We start from the raw sequence: 17,939 nt of genomic DNA, 5'->3' as shown, positions 1-17,939 counted from the left end.
ATCTGGCGCGTCAAGTTAGAGTTACAACAACATAATCGTTTTCAATCCATTTCAGTCATTGGAGGGCAGCCATCATCAGACAGGTGGCGAGATTGTCAACAGGATAGAGCAGCATTAATGTTTTCTGCTGTTATTTATAAAAAAAAAAAATAATAACTAATATTCAACTAGTGGCAACCAGTGGTTTTAGTAGTTGACTGGGTAGTATTTAAATATTAATTTTATTTATTGTTTTAGCAGTTTTGTTATTTTTTAGCTTCATTTCACAATTTTGTTCAACAAATTGTCAGAACAAACTGGAAAATGCATAGATTTCTGTCAAATAAGGGAACACAGTCTCATTGTCTTTACTATACGCAAACGGATCATGCTCATTGTTGTGCGTAGTCACACACTCATTTCTTGTGAAATTTGTGACTTTCTAGTTTTGTTCAAACGTGGCTCAGGGTCACATTCAAACTCCTGTCATGTACAAATGTTTGCTGCCGTACACATACGAAACAACGGCCTGACAAGTATAAGTCTGCAAACACAAGCCGATGTCAGTTGCAAAAGGTGGAGAATGCATTACAATGTGTAAATATTCAATTATGCAAATTGCCGATTCAAATTAATTACACAAAAGTTTGGGTTGGCTGAACCTGCGACGGTTGTCGCAGCATCACAAAAGGGAGCGGGCCTTGTGTATGAAAAGCTGCAATTACCATCGTCTGACTGAGGCCCGCCCGCACTTCTCAAGGCGGGAGATTGCTCTAATTGCCTCAGCGATGCGGGGGCCTTGAAGCTTGCGGATTCTTCTCAGGTCTCCGGCTCCGCAGATAGCTGGACGTGTAACAACGATGACGGAGCCAGCATCCATGGCATATCCATCTGTGAGTCTGAATCTCAATTACAAAACTGCTCAACAGAGGGACAGAAGAAAGAGGAGAGGAGGAAGGGAGATGGGGCGCGGTGGCCCAGATGGCCTCAAAACATTGGCTCTTATTGTCCTGATGGTTCAGTCTGAATACAACTGAACACCAGTGGTAGAAGTATTCAGATCCTTTACTTAAGTAAAAGTACTGATACCACACTGAAACAATATTCTGTTACAAGTAAAAGTCCTGCATTAAAAGTGTTACTAAAGTAAAAGTATGTAAGTATCATCAGGAAAATGTACTTAACGTATTAAAAGTAAAAGTAGGCAATACAGAAAAATCCAAAGGATCCAAACATGGTCTAATCATTTCAGCTGGACTTGTAGGCCGTTATATTGTTGGGTTTATCCATAATAAAAACTTGTATTCAATAAACTACATATGTTTTGTGTGTAAAGTAACTAGTAACTAAAGCTGTCAGATGAATGTAGTGGAGTAAAAAGTACAATATTTCTCTCTGAAATGTAGCGGAGTAGAAGTAGAGAGTGGCATGAAAAGAAAAGACTCAAGTAAAGTAAAAGTACCTCAACATTTGGACTTAAGTACAGTACTGGAGTGAATGTACTTAGTTACCTTCCACCACTGGTGTACACTGTAATTGCAAAATACTTAAATCCTTAAAATAAATTGTTTTCATCCACTAGCTTTTAATTGTAGTTCAAGCACAACCCCGTGAAAAGCTTCTTTGGGAGCATACACAACATGAGAACGCTAATAACTCAGATTATTTATACTCTAAAAATCAACTGTGGATGCATCAGAACATTGTCCTTCCAGCATCTAGTAAAGGCCACTGAAAGAACTGTACTCCTTCAAAAAATGGGGAATAGTTTTCCATTATTCTATCGCTTTCCATCCCAACTTTTGAAGCCAAATTGCTTTCTTGACCTTAAAACCTCTATGTGATGAATTTGAAAGTTGCAGAGGCTCTGGACAGGAGTTTGCAAAATAAACTGCATTAAAAGCAATGCTTCTCCTATACAATCTAAACAGTAATAATAAAAATAAAACCGGAGCCATATGAGAAAACATCCACAGATGTATTGTTTATTATTCTCTATTTGGTAAAGAAAAGATAAAGTGACATCAGCATATAGATATATATATATATATACCTGGCAGGTCCGTGATGGGTCCCTGGCCGAGCTATGGCTGAAAAAAAATCGACGTAGTGAGCTGGGGGCCGACTGGTAACACCCCTAAGCGCTGTGGGTGAAAAACTAGTTGCAGTGGTTTCACTGGGGGGGGGGGAGTGATATGGACAAAGCCATTTACTGGCCTAAGAAATCAGCTATTATTATCATATATGATGGAGCCCACTGTATGAGGGAGTGTGCGTCCTAAAGCTACGTTTATCATATCATGTTGACCAGGTTGGGACAATATTCTGCTGAAGAATTTTATAAAACCCAGATAGACTACAGATGGCTTGTTTGTTTTAATGCTTTAAGGAGACACGTCCGTACTACCGATCTGTTCTCGCCATGAAAGCTGTTATTCGAAAGGACTGCATGGAAATAAAAGCAATACTAAGGGAAATGAATGATATGGAGTAGGAAATAGCAGAACTGTGTGCAGCACTCATCAGCTTACTCTATCTGCAGCAGCACGTAACGTCGGACTAACCCACGCAATGTTTTTTCACACAAAGAAAACAGTACAACAGTTTGGAAAAGATTGTGGGTCAGAACCAGCCGGCCTGCTGAGCGGTTGAAATCAGCTGATCACTTGTTATGGCCATGAAAGCTACAGTAAACAGAACTGCACGGAAATAAAGCAATATGGAGGGAAATGAATGATAAGGAATAACGCCATTTTTCGTGGGCATCTGAGCAGCTGATTTAATGTACAGTATTTAGCTGCTACAGACTGAGGTGAAATGTAACAAAGTAGAAATACTTCGTTACTGTACTTAAGTACATTTTTCACGTATCTGTACTTTACTTAAGTAGACTCAATAGTGCATACTTTTGACTTTTACTTTTTTACATTTTGCAACAATTATCTATACTTTCTACTCCACTACATTTCTACAACGTTCCGTTACATTTTCGTTACATAAAATACATAAAAGTGAAAATGAAAATGTTTGTTTTTTATTATTCCCTCACTGACCAAGGTGCAAACTAACCAACTTTTTTGGTAATATGCAAATAAGATTAGGAGAATAAATCGTTATGCAAGTACTTTTACTTTTAATACTTAAAGTACATTTAAAATCAGGTACTTTTTACTTAAGTAGGGTTGTCATTGTGGTACTTCTACTTTTACTAAAGTAAATATGTCTCTGGTTATTGTACTTTTACTTAAGTACTGAGATTCAGTACTTCCTCCACCACTGGCTACAGAGCTCCAGTGTGCCGGCTCAGCAGCAGTTGTTTAGCCGTCAATAGGTGACTGTGAGCCGGCTACAGGCACCGCCGTATGACGGTCCTTTCAGGGGCCATGCATTTGAGTTAAGCCAGAAAAAGTGAGCATCATGCGGCGCTGACAGTTGGCACCAAAATGAATAGTTAAGTTCAGGGAAAAGATCGCTCTTTTAGATTAAACATTCCCGAGGAACGAACGAGCGTTTCCTGGGTGAAAGTATTTTGTTTTCCATGAGAAGTTAACTCCGCTCTCCGGCTTGTTGACACCACGTTGTGCCATTTCATTCTGAGATTATTTTCCATTGAAGATCATAAATACGTGTTTTGGCATGGCTGGCCGAGTATATCAATGGTATTGAAAGGGGGATTTAATTCTTGCATGTTTTGTTTAGTTGCGCGTGATCAAAAAACACCCTCTCTGCTTTCTTCACAAATCGCACCCTGACAACGTCCATATAGGCTACACCAGCTGTTAGTCCACGGATTAAGTCCTAAAAATGAACATTCTGATTAACAGTGGATGGGTTGTGGGTGAAATCAAGTATAATCAATGAGGAATATATATAAGAACAGAGCAGAGCTTCCGTTTCTTATTGTTTTTGTGTAGGAGTTACTGCTGATGAAACCCAACATTTCCTGACTTGACTGGTTCAAAATAAAAGCACTGAAATAACAAAATAACGGGGAAATTAAATCATTCAACAGCCGCTTCTTCTGATTATGACTGTTAACCATTCCTGCTTTAGCTTCCAGACCGTGGACAGGAAGCACAGTGGAGACTTTGTTTTGCCTCCAGGGGCTAGGTTGATGTTCGCTTCGGGGCTAGTCTCGCATTGCCAGTCTGGCCACACAGCATTCCTAGATAGGAGAATGAATGGTCAGGGGTAGTTTGCCCTTCTTTTAGATCACAATCATCTTGGGCAAGGCTAAGCTCCTGATGCAGCGACGGTGGCTCTGCTAAATTTTCTCAGGAAGGAGACCCAGGAACATTTATTTATGGACAAACTGAAACCTACACTATGCATTTACCACTTGAGAACTTCTTAACTGCTCAGAACTTCCTGTAATTAGTCTGAAAGTCTGAACCATTAAAAAAAAAAAACATTTCACAGCAGAAACCTAATCAAAATTTAATTTGGACCAAAGTTGGGCTGTTTGGTCCTGTCCGTGGTTCGGTGAAGGTTTTACACATGCCATTTTTGTTGGATCAAAAGAGGTGAAAGGGCCACAAGTAATTTAATTAAAGTATTTAATGTTCCATGTTTCCGCCCAACATGAGCTTCATCCCGAACACATAAGTTGAGGAAGTAAGATATGTAGTTTGGGCATCGACTAGTATCAATTCCCGTTTTTTCCTGGCTGAGAATAGGCCTTTGGGTGGACACATTAAGTGGGGGATGTGGTGGTCCTCTTTACTGTACGTCCTGCAACTTGTATGGACACATTTATGGTGGAAAAAAACATTTATGTGAAGTAAAATACAGGTGACAATTCAAATATAAGGCAGCAAGGAGGCTTTTACATGAGGGACCTGGGCCCTGATCCGAGTACACTTGACCCCAAGTCCAGCTCGTTTGATTAGTGTAAACATGATCACTGCCCAAGTCCACATGAAACTGTGGTCTACAGTAGCCTACAGTCCATGTGTACACCCATACAGTTTCGCATCAGGTGTAAAAACCAACTCTACCAAAACATGGAAGTGGACTGCTATTTGCCACGACTACTAGACGTTTTTTAACAGGTTATGAAACTGCCTCAATTTAATACTGAAACCACGATATCAGAAGGCAGCGCAGCCCGCCGAGGACAGAGCCAGATCTGCAATGCTGCTTTCTTCTACCTGTAGTCGGAGCTTCTGCGGGAGGCTGAAAGCTCCGCGCCTGACAGCGTCTAGCTTTACCTCGCTAAATCCATTTTCTTTCTCCAATGCAGTTTTCCAATTATTTTTTTTTTAAATCTTTACCTGGTGAACACTGTATCTCTATCATTAGATGTGACGAATTTTCGACAGGGGAAACTGAAACATGAAACTAGCTGTGTAGATAGAGTACTCCAGCCACGGTCTCCCACCGTACCTGCTCGGGTTTATGTGCGTGCAGTCTGGCCAAAGTTACGCTTCGGGGAAAACCTACTGATCAGAAAAGTGACACCGCTCTCTCGTTGTGTCTCCATGTTTATTAGCACATCAGATACAGTATTAGTAAAACATATTATTTCCATGTGGTATTTTTATGATTTGTTGAACCGATGAAGACAAAATAAAATACTTATTATTTTTTTTTATTTAGGGTGAAGGGAGGATACTGGCGTTAGTGGGGCAGGCAGGGAATCGCTCCCCCGTGCCCCTGCCTAGGACCGGGCCGCTTCTCTATTGCTACGTTTACACGTGGCCGGCTATTTTCATAAACAGACATTTCAACCTCTCCGTTTTCAAAAATAACATTGTGCACAGCTGTCAGTTTTCAGAAATGTGTTCATTTACACGTATATATGCCGTAAATGCCGTCAAGAGCATGCCAAACCTGTAGGTGGCAGTGTAACGAGAAGCTCAAGCCCACGTTAGCCAATTAGAATCCCGAAAATAGCAACAACAGCAATGAATCACTTCCTCTCTCTTCTCTTCCTCACTTCCTCAGCTGCCTAAACCTCCGTTTGTCTCAGTTTACATGCAAACGTGCAAACAAAGTTTTCCAAAATCTCCACTCTGGCCGGAGTTTTTAGAAATAATCGTTTTCGGAGGTGAATTCTCCGTTTGCGTGTAAACGAAGGACACAAACGAAGGGAAATGTAAAACAGGGTACAGTGGGGCAAATAAGTATTTAGTCAGCCACCAATTGTGCAAGTTCTCCCACTTAAAAAAGATGAGAGAGGCCTGTAATTTTCATCATAGGTACACTTCAACTATGAGAGACAAAATGAGAAAAAAAAATCCAGAAAATCACATTGTAGGATTTTTAATGAATTTATTTGCAAATTCCTCGGGAAAATAAGTATTTGGTCACCTACAAACAAGCAAGATTTCTGGCTCTCACAGACCTGTAACTTCTTCTTTAAGAGGCTCCTCTGTCCTCCACTCGTTACCTGTATTAATGGCACCTGTTTGAACTTATTATCAGTATAAAAGACACCTGTCCACAACCTCAAACAGTCACACTCCAAACTCCACTATGGCCAAGACCAAAGAGCTGTCAAAGGACACCAGAAACAAAATTGTAGACCTGCACCAGGCTGGGAAGACTGAATCTGCAATAGGTAAGCAGCTTGGAGTGAAGAAATCAACTGTGGGAACAATTATAAGAAAATGGAAGACATACATGACCATTAATAATCTCCCTCGATCCGGGGCTCCACACAAGATCTCACCCCGTGGGGTCAAAATGATCACAAGAACGGTGAGCAAAAATCCCAGAACCACACGGGGGACCTAGTGAATGACCTGCAGAGAGCTGGGACCAAAGTAACAAAGGCTACCATCAGTAACACACTACGCCGCCAGGGACTCAAATCCTGCAGTGCCAGACGTGTCCCCCTGCTTAAGCCAGTACATGTCCAGGCCCGTCTGGAGTTTGCTAGAGAGCATTTGGATGATCCAGAAGAGGATTGGGAAAATGTCATATGGTCAGATGAAACCAAAATAGAACTTTTTGGTAAAAACTCAACTCGTCGTGTTTGGAGGGGAAAGAATGCTGAGTTGCATCCAAAGAACACCATACCTACTGTGAAGCATGGGGCTGGAAACATCATGCTTTGGGGCAGTTTTTCTGCAAAGGGACCAGGACGATTGATCCGTGTAAAGGAAAGAATGAATGGGGCCATGTACCGTGAGATTTTGAGTGAAAACCTCCTTGGATGGAACCTCCTTCCATCAGCAAGGGCATTGAAGATGAAACGTGGCTGGGTCTTTCAGCATGACAATGATCCCAAACACACCGCCCGGGCAACGAAGGAGTGACTTCGTAAAAATAATTTCAAGGTCCTGGAGTGGCCTAGCCAGTCTCCAGATCTCAACATCATAGAAAATCTTTGGAGGGAGTTGAAAGTCAGTGTTCCCCAGCGACAGCCTCAAAACATCATTGTTCTAGAGTTGATCTGCATGGAGGAATGGGCCAAAATACCAGCAACAGTGTGTGAAAACCTTGTGAAGACTTACAGATGACTTACAGTGATTTTCTTTTTTTTTCTCATTTTGTCTCTCACAGTTGAAGTGTACCTATGATGAAAATTACAGGCCTCTCTCATCTTTTTAAGTAAGAGAACTTGCACAATTGGTGGCTGACTAAATACTTTTTTGCCCCACTATATGTGCTGTGTGGCACTCATCTGAATATACTGCATATAGGGGTAGAGTGTAATTACGCCAACAAGCACCAACTGTGTCAATTAACTCACCTGGCACCTCTCTCCCCTGCCGCTGATTGCTAACCATGCCCACCCCAACAATAGTGTTTGTTTAACATGACCTATATTTTAGCGAATTTCTCCTGCTGCCTTCATTACACAGAATTCTACAACTCTAAAACACGCCATGCTTACTCCACATGCACAAGGAAATGAAGTCATTAAATAGGCCACTTCAGAAATGATGTATCACATTTAAAGGATAAGGTACATGTTATATTTTTTGCATGTTAGTCCATCTCACAATACTTTCTGTCTTCCTGTCTGTGGCTCTCAGCTCCAAGCCCATTGGCTCCTACTGAAGTAAATATTTAAAAACACCTCACAAATATATAGTTAAATTTCTTTTTTCAAAAGGCTCAGTTATTTCATGAAACTGCTGGCCACTGTAGTATTTAGAACCAAATGATTATTATTAATCCGCCGCTTAAAATAGTCCCATACAAATGCGTTAGTTCATCCTGATTGAGCAACGCTTGCTCTAGTGAGTATTAGTGGCAGCATCACAGCTTACGTGGGGTTGAGGAGGTGTGGATCAGATTGGAAATAATGTAATGTTGGGCTCTGATGGTGGTTATCTACAGTAAGTAAGTAGTTTATACGGCTGGTACATAGACAACCTACGCTCTTCATTATTTGCACTGCCAAAACATTTGAACACTCCCGCCTATGACTTGGATCATCGTGGAGGTCGGGGTGAATGGGTAGGCGTTAAAACACAGGACTTTAAAGCCATTGAGCGGAGTTTGCATCCCGGGGAAAACTAAAGTCTTTCACCCAGGAAATACGTGTTACTTAGGAGTGTTTTAATCCAAAGCACAATCTTTTTCCTAATCTTAACCATCTTAACCAGTTGTTTTGGTGCCTAAGCTTAACTTTCGTCGCAGCAAAATTGTCATGTTTTGTGGACTACATTTAACCGTAATGTCCGCCGCAGCTCACGATGCTTTGTACCCAGCTCAAAGTCACCTGTTTTCGGGTAACTGAACCCCCAACTACCGCTGACAAAACGGCGGTCTGTTGCCAGCGTCGCGAAGCTCTGTAGCGGCTTAAACAACTAGCGATTGCTGCTCGGCGTCATGGAGCTCGTAGCCAGCCGGAGTCATGGACCACCCAGCGTCACGTCACAGCATTGCACCTTCGGGGGAAACTGTGGACTTGGACTTCAGTTCAAAGTTGATGACAACAAAATGAAACTTTTGATTGTGTGTTCTCCGCAGCTATCTGTTTTGTGTCTGCTCCCAGACAAACTTTGATTCAGCTGCATGTTATGGCTCAGTATGTGGTCTGTACTCCCTCCTGGGTTGCTTTCGGCCTCAACACGCTGCTGCCATGCCTGACTTGGCCTGGTTAGGAGGAGTGCATGCTCATAGAATGTGTTTTGGGGGTATTTGGTTGAAAGAGAGAGATGATCTGTGTGTTATAGCAGCATATGGATGGATGGTTCACAGGGAAGTGGGTCAGAGTTAGTTTTACTGCCATCCTGCAGTCTCTCAGGATAGACTGGCAGGGAGGACCGTCTGACACTACACAGCATGGCACACATATTTGCTGTACAAATAGCTCACATCGCAGTTATGAAAGAAAAAAAACACTAGAAAAACTAGATGCTATCACAAGGTTTCTCTGTGATTACCCATAAAGAACTGTATTGATCTATATAGAATGTGTGATTTTTCGAGTTTTTGAAAAAGCCAAACAAGTCTAATGAGATTGGTTGGTGTTCTGTCTCTTCCAACCTGTTTGAAAACTTCTCCGTCTCTTCCTCCCGTTAATGGATCCCCTCTCAAAGAGCGGGTAATGACATCTCGAGGGAGGAAGCTCTAGTCTTGTGTCTTTTGGGATTTAGGGCTGAGCCGACAGAGGGGCTACATGGCCTACGCTGGTTTCTGAAAGAAAAGAGGCCATTACAACAGCAGATGCAGATATTCAGCAGTTTGTCTGACCACTTTGAGTTATTACAAGTAACATTACAAGGAAAACTAACAAAGTTTAGAATTCAATCTAATAGTTTTTACTCTTGTGACTTGATGAACAGTCTGTTGCTGTGTGGTCTAGCCAGACCCTCCTCCGCAGAGCTGCCGAGGAAGGTCTGACAATGCGAGATTAGAACAGGACTAATGTTCTTGGAAAACGTACGAGTAAGGGGAGTTTGATGGGAACAAGCACAGAACACAAAACATTTCAAAGCAGGATACACTGTAATATGGTGATTGATGTTGAAACCCACCGCTGCTCCTGCTAATGATAATACGCCTTGAGGAGTGAAATCCTTCATTGCTTTCGTAGCATCGATTACCTCCTCGACATTTAATTCCAATTACGCATATAGTACTGTGGGCACACCAAAACCCCAACGTTTTTACATTTTCAAACTTGTATTCTTCAGACCCAACTGACACTGACTCAAGTGACATCACTCAATTTAACTAATCAACTTCAAATTATTGTGTATCTAGCAGTTTACTCTGGAGCTTCAAAAGGCTTTATACAACTTTTTTTTCACACATGCAAGAGTACTCTCCAAGACCTGTAAATATACTTTAAAGTGTGCAATCAGTGGGGTTCCCCATTGAGAAAATAACCCTGATGATGTAAAAGTGATGTCATATGGGTAATCTGAGCTCAGTGGCCGATCAGTACTAGGGCCTGTTGCACAAAAGTAGAATGAAGAAATCCAGGATAACTGAAAAAGCGCAGCTTGACTTAGTGTGATCCGCTCATCGCGGCTTAATCGGTTCCCGAGCCAGGATGAGAAGGTGAAGCTATGTCAAGCCAGGTGTAGATAGTTGGGATAAGTGCACGTCCACGACTTTCTTAAATAGACCACGGTATCAATCACAGATTTACTGATGCAGAAATGGAGAAGACGCGTGCGGCATATGTTTAACCCGCTGAGCAGCAGCTGTTAATGGAAAATTACGAGGAGGTGAAACATATAATATGCAAAGAGGGAAATACGGCTGTTGTTATCAGACAGAGAGAAAAAGTCCAACAGACAAAACAATGCGTATGGATTTAAAAAGATCTACTTAGGGCCTACTAGTCACTCCACATTTTTACAAAGTTTTAATTGCTTTTAATATGCTTGTTTTGTGTGTTGGTTTTATTGCTGTGTCTGTTTTTATGTGCTAAATGTGCTGGTTTTACTGTAAAGTGTCTTTGAGTAGCCTGTAAAGCACTATATAAATAAAATGTTTTATTATTTAGCCTAATTTGCCTTAAAAGTGAGCAGAGGGAATTCATGTTCCTCGGGACATTTACCCTGAGGACTCGGCTTAACTTCAAACCCTTATTCATAATGAGAGAATATGTTTTACAACCATATCCACAAATCTCTATAAGCTATAATTCTAAATATCTTTCCACAATTAATGGTCATACAGAACAAACATGACTGGACAAAAACTAGAAAAAGAAGTAAGTGACTTCAATACACACTGTAAGCATATCTGTAAAACAATATAGCCTATTATTTAGGGTTTTTTTCTCACTCCCGAGCTCCAAGATGCATGACGGCACCAAAATAAAAAGATTAAGAAGCTTTGTGGCGTTCCAACACATTCCCACTCCCATCTGGTAAAATACGGACGTTTGGTCAGGTGCCATTGTCGTCGTTATTGGCGCTAAAAGTCTCCTTTAGAGTCCGCTGCGCGGTGTGGGAGGATCCCCCCGCCTCTCCACGTTGCACGGGGCATATTAATAATAATAATAGTATTGATTAGGACTTTTTTTAAAACCAGTTTTTAATTCCTGTGTAGCCTTTTATGTGAACTGTATCACATCTATAGGCACATGGACATACACTATATATGTAGTTTACATATTTAGTCATACATCAACGCATCATCACATCATCATCACGCGTGGTTATAGATGTGATGTACATACTGTATAAGACACCATATATCATATACCTTGTCAGACTGCATCCAGAAGACGTTAACACTTGTTTTTTAAAGTGATGATGGAAGTAGCTAACGAGTTTCCTTCTCATCTCTATCCATGTTTCAATCTACATGTTTTTTTATGAAAATGAAGTAATATCGAATGAAAAATTCCTCATGGAAACAGTCAAATGCGATTGAATTTCAAGAATATCGACACTAAGATTTTACTTTCCATCTCTTTGGATTTTCTCTTAATTGGTGAACGGCTTATGCAATAAACGCTGATGGAAACGTTGCCAAATAAATAATGAATTGCGATTACGTTTTAGGCCATTTTCTGGTTGCAACCCGCTATAAGTTATAAGTTTTAGGTCATTTCCGCTTTCTTTGCAGACATGGCGGATGTCAAAAAGACATGTTGCTAAGATGTTGCTATCAGCTGGGACATAAGCACTATTACGACTTGTGCAATATGACTCATTTGTAGGTAGATGGTGCATTCCATTTTGGCGAGCAAACTTTCTTCACAAATGTAAGCTTGAATGTTGTGTGATTCAGTGCGAAAAATGAATGTAAACACTTTAACATGTCTCAGATCTATTCAATATACCAATCTGAACGCAAAACAATAGTTTTTATTCGCTTTAAAGCAAATGGAAACACACTTTCCCCGGCTTTATTCACATGAACTTCACATAATATATTGAAAAGTGGATGGAAACATATCTTGTGTTGACAGTTGCACATGTACAGTACTGCTTCACAAACAGTTGGAAGTGAAGATGTTGCCGTTGACTAGGCAGGGAGGGTCGAATAAAATATGGCTATTGTTTGCATTATGGGAAGTGTAGGATCCAGTATCTTTGGAGCTTGACTTACCGTATTTTCCAGACTATAAGTCGCACTTTTTTTCATACTTTGGCTGGTCCTGCGACTTATAGTCAGGTGCGACTTATATATCAAAATATATATAATTGAACAGGTTTTAAAATGTTATTTCATGCTGAAAACATTACCGTCTACAGCCGCGAGAGGCGCTCTAGGCTTGTGACAACTATATGCTGCTCCTAAAGACAACTGAGAAAGCAGGCGACTGCAGGTAGTAAAACACGCAGCTGAAAAACGGTAATCGAGCAGCAGAATGAAAGTTTGGAGTGAGTGAGAAACTTGTGAGGGACTGGCGAAAAGAAAACAAAGAAAGCTAGTCGCGCGCTGTTATCCAGATGGCCAGAGCTGGAGGAAGGAGTCCACAGATGGGTGCTTGAACAACGTGCTGCTGGGAGAGGCTCGTCAACAGTGCAGCTACGTTACGTTAACATACCGGACACCTACCGTATTCAGCTCCCTTGTTCTGTGTGCTGTTGTGTAGTTTAATAACTTGCCTTTCCAGATTAAATGTCTGTTCTTGGTCTTGGATTTTGTGAAATAAATTTCTAAATAAATGCGACTTATAGTCCAGTGCGGCTTATATATGTTTTTTTCCTCTTTATGACGCATTTTTTTGACTAATGCGACTTATAGTCCGGAGCGACTTATAGTCCGGAAAAAACGGTATACTAGGGACTAAAAGTCAGGATACTTTGTCCATTCTTTATGAAGTCTGTCTCTCGAGACTACCAACTTTCTGAAAGTCCAATACTAAATCCCTGAATTGACCAATTAAACCAAATAGCCCATCTGCGTTAAATTTATTATATCTATAGCCAACTTGTAAATATAAGAGAAAACTGTGCCTACAGGAATTTCAGATGCTGCTTTCATTTCATTTTCATAATTTAACATCTACGGCACATGCTTATTATTAGTATTAGTTTGTTTTACTGGATATGACCTAAATGTAGCAGAATCACTCACCATCAGGGCTTTTCTAAGCTGTCCAGTCATACTGTGACACCTTTGCGTGCCTCTTGCATGACTGTCATTTGAATCTACATGTTTTTCACTATTTATCTCGTATCCATCACAGCGGCTGACAGCCAGCCTGGGGCCCCCGCTCATATCCGTCTGCAGGGACCAGATGGATGAGAGTCCACCTGCTCCATCACTCCTCTCTTCCACTCACACACTCCCAATTTTTCTCTCGCTCCCTCTTTCTCCCATAATCCCATATTGTCATCTGTCATCTCACTCGGGTCTCTAGAGCCTTCTCGGACCTTGATGGCGGAGTAATGACAGTCTTGTTTGTATGGGCTTGGTGTTTCGGTAGGGAGAGATACATACTGTAATAGGGAGTCATTTTCCCCAGTGGCACCTGTTTTTGTTTGAATCCTGCTCTCGGTATTTGTAAGATAGTGGGCATTACAAAACAGCACTTACTCTCCGTCCCCTGATGCATACTGTCTTTTGTAGGGAAGGTGAAAAGAAAGAACGCTACTGCTTTCAGCAGCACGTCTTTCTGGGTAACCTTTTTTCCCTTCTTCATACAGCTGTGAACAAGCAACAAGTTCACATCCATATTAGGGGTGTAAGAAAAAATCAATGCACTTGAGTATCGCGATATTTTATTTTGCGATACATTTTTGATTTTCAAAAAGGCAATATCTTTTCTTTTTTTTTAAACGTTCAAAAATATTCATGTAAGACAGTGGTTAACGTTTATGTTGTGTTTAAACCCCCTACCGCTAGATGGCTATGCTGAGACGCACCACTAGTGTCCTTGCCTAACAGTGCCTAGCAGTGCCTGACTTTTTCTAGAAGCTAACAATGTAGCTATGGCTGAACTTTGGCCTACTTTAGCATATAAACATTAGCTCACTAAGAACCCGTGAACCACAATCCCAAACTGGCAGTTTGATTTTCTGTGTACTGAATTGTTTACCTAAAGTAAACTTCTTTGACTTTTATGAACATCATGTCTTTTTTTCTAAAATTATACTTAAAACAAATCCCAATATATCGCCTTATGCACAGTATCGAAATATATTGCAATATATTGAATCGTGACCCATGTATCGTGATACGTATCGTATCGCCAGATTCTTGCCAATAAACAGCCCTAATCCATATAGATAACACACCGAATGAATTCAGTTGCTGTGTGCCAAAACCATTTTGACAAAAAGGCGTAGGTTTTGTTTCCACATTGGGTGGGACACATTGGGGACACACCTGGGACCCCAGGAAATGTTGTGGGTCAAAACCCTTAATCACCTGCATTTTGGTGAATTTTTATGCAACAATTTGTGGTGCAATAGTCTTCATGTAAAGGACGTTATTTTTCTCCTGTATTGTTTAAAACGTTCTGCATATTCAAAACATCACGCGTGTTTTGGGATGTTTTATAGGAATCATGTACATCTCAACAACAAATCTGTTATAGAATGACACCTTTTGAAAGCCAGAAGCTCCAAAGTTTCTACATAAAATCTATATAAAAGACATGAAATTACGCAAGAAATCACATCTTTAATTCGCACGCTCCTGTTGTGTTTCTTCAACCCGCCAATGTAGCACAGTAGACACAGTTCTTGTTTCCCGTTCGTGTTTTGAGCTCCCTGAGTGGTTATTTTTTACCTCTTTTGGGAAGTGGGTTGTCTTTCATATTTTATGAGGGGGACAAATCTACCTCTTCTAAATATTGGAGGAGGGAACATGTCCCCTGCATCCCCCTCCAAAATCTACGCCTATGATTTAGACAGTTCAGTAGCGCCAGCCTCTGCAGTGGAACGCCTGTTAGTAATCAGTCCGAATGAAAACTATTTCTTGTCTCTTATCCTAAAAAAACAGTACTTTGTCCCATTCAAGAAATCCAATTAATGTCTTTCTTTTCTTAAAAGCTGCTGCTGTCAAGTTAGAGCTGGGCGATATGGATAAAATCAAATATCACAATATTTTTTGACTAAATACCTTGATGTTAATATTGCGGCAATATTGTACGGTTGACTCTTGGTGCTTTCTCAAAATATGAACACAATGAGATTTGTGATGAATGTTCACCAATAATGTGCATACAATGACTAAGTGGCTAATGGCAAATAAATAAACAGCTAATAAGTCTGGTAATGAAAACGACATCACTTTACTGTAATGCAGCCTTTAAAACCAGGAAAAGACATTTCTGTCATATCACGATATCCAACATTTAAGACGATATCTAGGCTCATATATCGATGTCGATATACATTTCGAAACATTGCCCAGCTCTATGGCAAGTATGTGGTACAAGTAGTACAAATATGTGGTAAGGATGCCTCAGCTGAATCTGCAGCATCAGTATCAGGGACAGCTAAATAAAACCTCATTTATTTCCGATCCTCTTTGTGACTCTGTATTGTACCTAGCTGACTGGAACCTGGAAACACTGGAACCTTCCTAAGGTACAAGGTTGTGTGTGGGCGAGTGGCAAAGCGGTGCAACCAAATAATCTACAGCTACCAGTTTAAATGAAAGATATTGAAACTAACTATTGGTTTGAAACTACATCCTCCTACAAGTTGTCCAAACCCTTACACAAGAGAGGATGTTTTAATGCTGGTGTGGCTAGGATCCACATTTGGATCGCAACAAATTTAAAAAGCCACATACAATATTAAATGAACTTAACTGTTGACACAATCCAGTAACGTGAGCTATTTAAATTAGCTGATTCATGGTTAAACCTCATTAGCTCTTACCAGTGTATCTCCGTGTGTACAATCCCACCAATCGGTCCTAAAACATCCTAGGAAATGTCGTAATCATATTCTTTGGAAATCTTTACAATCATTCCCCGAAAGATATTCTTCAAATCTTGACATTTTCAGCGACAACACACAGGGCCGACATCCTGCGTGTGAGCTACGCACTGGATGTCAGACTTTATCCTATTTGATCTAGACTATGTGCATAAATACACAGTCCTGATCCAAATCTTTCTTATGCAATAATTGTAATATTGTGTAATCATAATCAGAGCCAGTCAGCTTTGATCCACTTGGGCATTTGGCATATTGACACATGTACAGACCCAAAACTTTTGGTAATACAATGGGACCCTACCTGGACCTGATGAGACTGCATGAAGCTGCCTGACTGTGCTGTTTCGGACAGGATGTACTGTTTCTACTTAGAAGAATACACAGTGTATGTTTCAGACACTATTTCCTGAAAGTGGAGAGATCAGTTGCTATAATAGCTATGACAATATTGCCTCTCCTCCCCTCTTCTCGCCCATATGTAAACACTTGCCATATTTATTATTAAACCAAAATAGAAGTGCCTTTATGGTAAATGCTCAACCACATAAAGATAAGCATTTCTGAATCTTTTACAGTTGGAAAAGACCTCAAGCAAGGACAACTTCATCCTACGCGCAATCCTTACCGAACCCATCCTGTCTTACAGAGCTGCATTTAGTGATACCGATGACATAACCATGCATTTGGCAACGCTGTCAGAGCTGCAGGGATGCACTTAAGGGACTGAGACAGTGCCGGAAGAGAATTAGATAGATAGAACGCTGCTGTATTGCTAAAAATGACATCTACAATGTAAAATATTGACGCACCTGAGGACACAGCTCTTACAGGCATTACCAGTACTGTTCTGTACATACTGTAATTGTGATGTTCAGGTCACTTTATAGCTTTCAAGGAATATTTAATATAACATTTTGTGCAGGAAGTCAAGGCTTAAGGCTTACCCCTATTTTCCACTGGGCCGCGTCTGCGCCGCGTCCCAGAAGCGTGCACGAAGCGGCTATCGGCTCCGCTACAGATACGCGCCAGGTCTGTTTCCACGCGTGCCGCGGGGCATTCAGCCAGCCGGGCAGGAAGTGAAACAGCGAGAGTATCAATTCACCAAAAGACACCCCCCAATATCATATATGTCTCCTCTACAACACCACAGACCACAAGAGATTCATCTTGGAGGTTGACTAACACCACAGATCTTTTTTTTTTTAGGACAACACCAGAAAAGAGGAGGCATGGAGTTAAACTGTAGGAGTGCTTGGAGTGGAAGGTAGATTATTATTCTGTAATGTACTTGTAGAGACAATAAAATCTGCGAGTCGGGCGGCAAGACGCTCCGCTTCTGAGACGCTCCCTGTGTGGTATGGCTAGGATTGGGCATCGTGAACTGGTTCCAACTTGGAATTGTTTCAAAAATTAAGATTCCAATGGAATGGTTCCAAATTTAATACAAGTAACTACCTAAGTTTTTGATTCCGTAGCGGCCGCCTTACCTCCAGGCACTTGTTGTGTTGCCGCCATGGAGCACAGTAAGCTGCACTCTGAGGTGTGATTTTATTTTATGTTGAAAAAGCCCGGTAAAACCATAAATCAGCATTGACTCAAAATAACATTTGACTGGTTTGAACTCCACCGCTCAAAGAACCGGAATTGAAAGGAAGAATTGCAATTGGAGTCAGAATTGTTCAAATA

The 17,939-nt window shown here is 40.9% G+C and overlaps 1 protein-coding gene across 1 annotated transcript in view; it reads left to right on the top strand.

Moving 5' to 3' along the window:
* The window catches only part of ca10a (carbonic anhydrase Xa), a 293,559-nt gene that overhangs the window by 126,855 nt on the left and 148,765 nt on the right, over positions 1–17,939 (top strand). The window lies entirely within an intron of this gene.

Source organism: Sander vitreus, chromosome 21 (genome assembly GCF_031162955.1).
Source record: "Sander vitreus isolate 19-12246 chromosome 21, sanVit1, whole genome shotgun sequence".
NCBI classification, from domain to species: domain Eukaryota; kingdom Metazoa; phylum Chordata; class Actinopteri; order Perciformes; family Percidae; genus Sander; species Sander vitreus.
The sequence above is the reverse complement of the archived record's forward strand: the minus strand, read 5'-3'. Positions and strand labels throughout refer to the sequence as shown.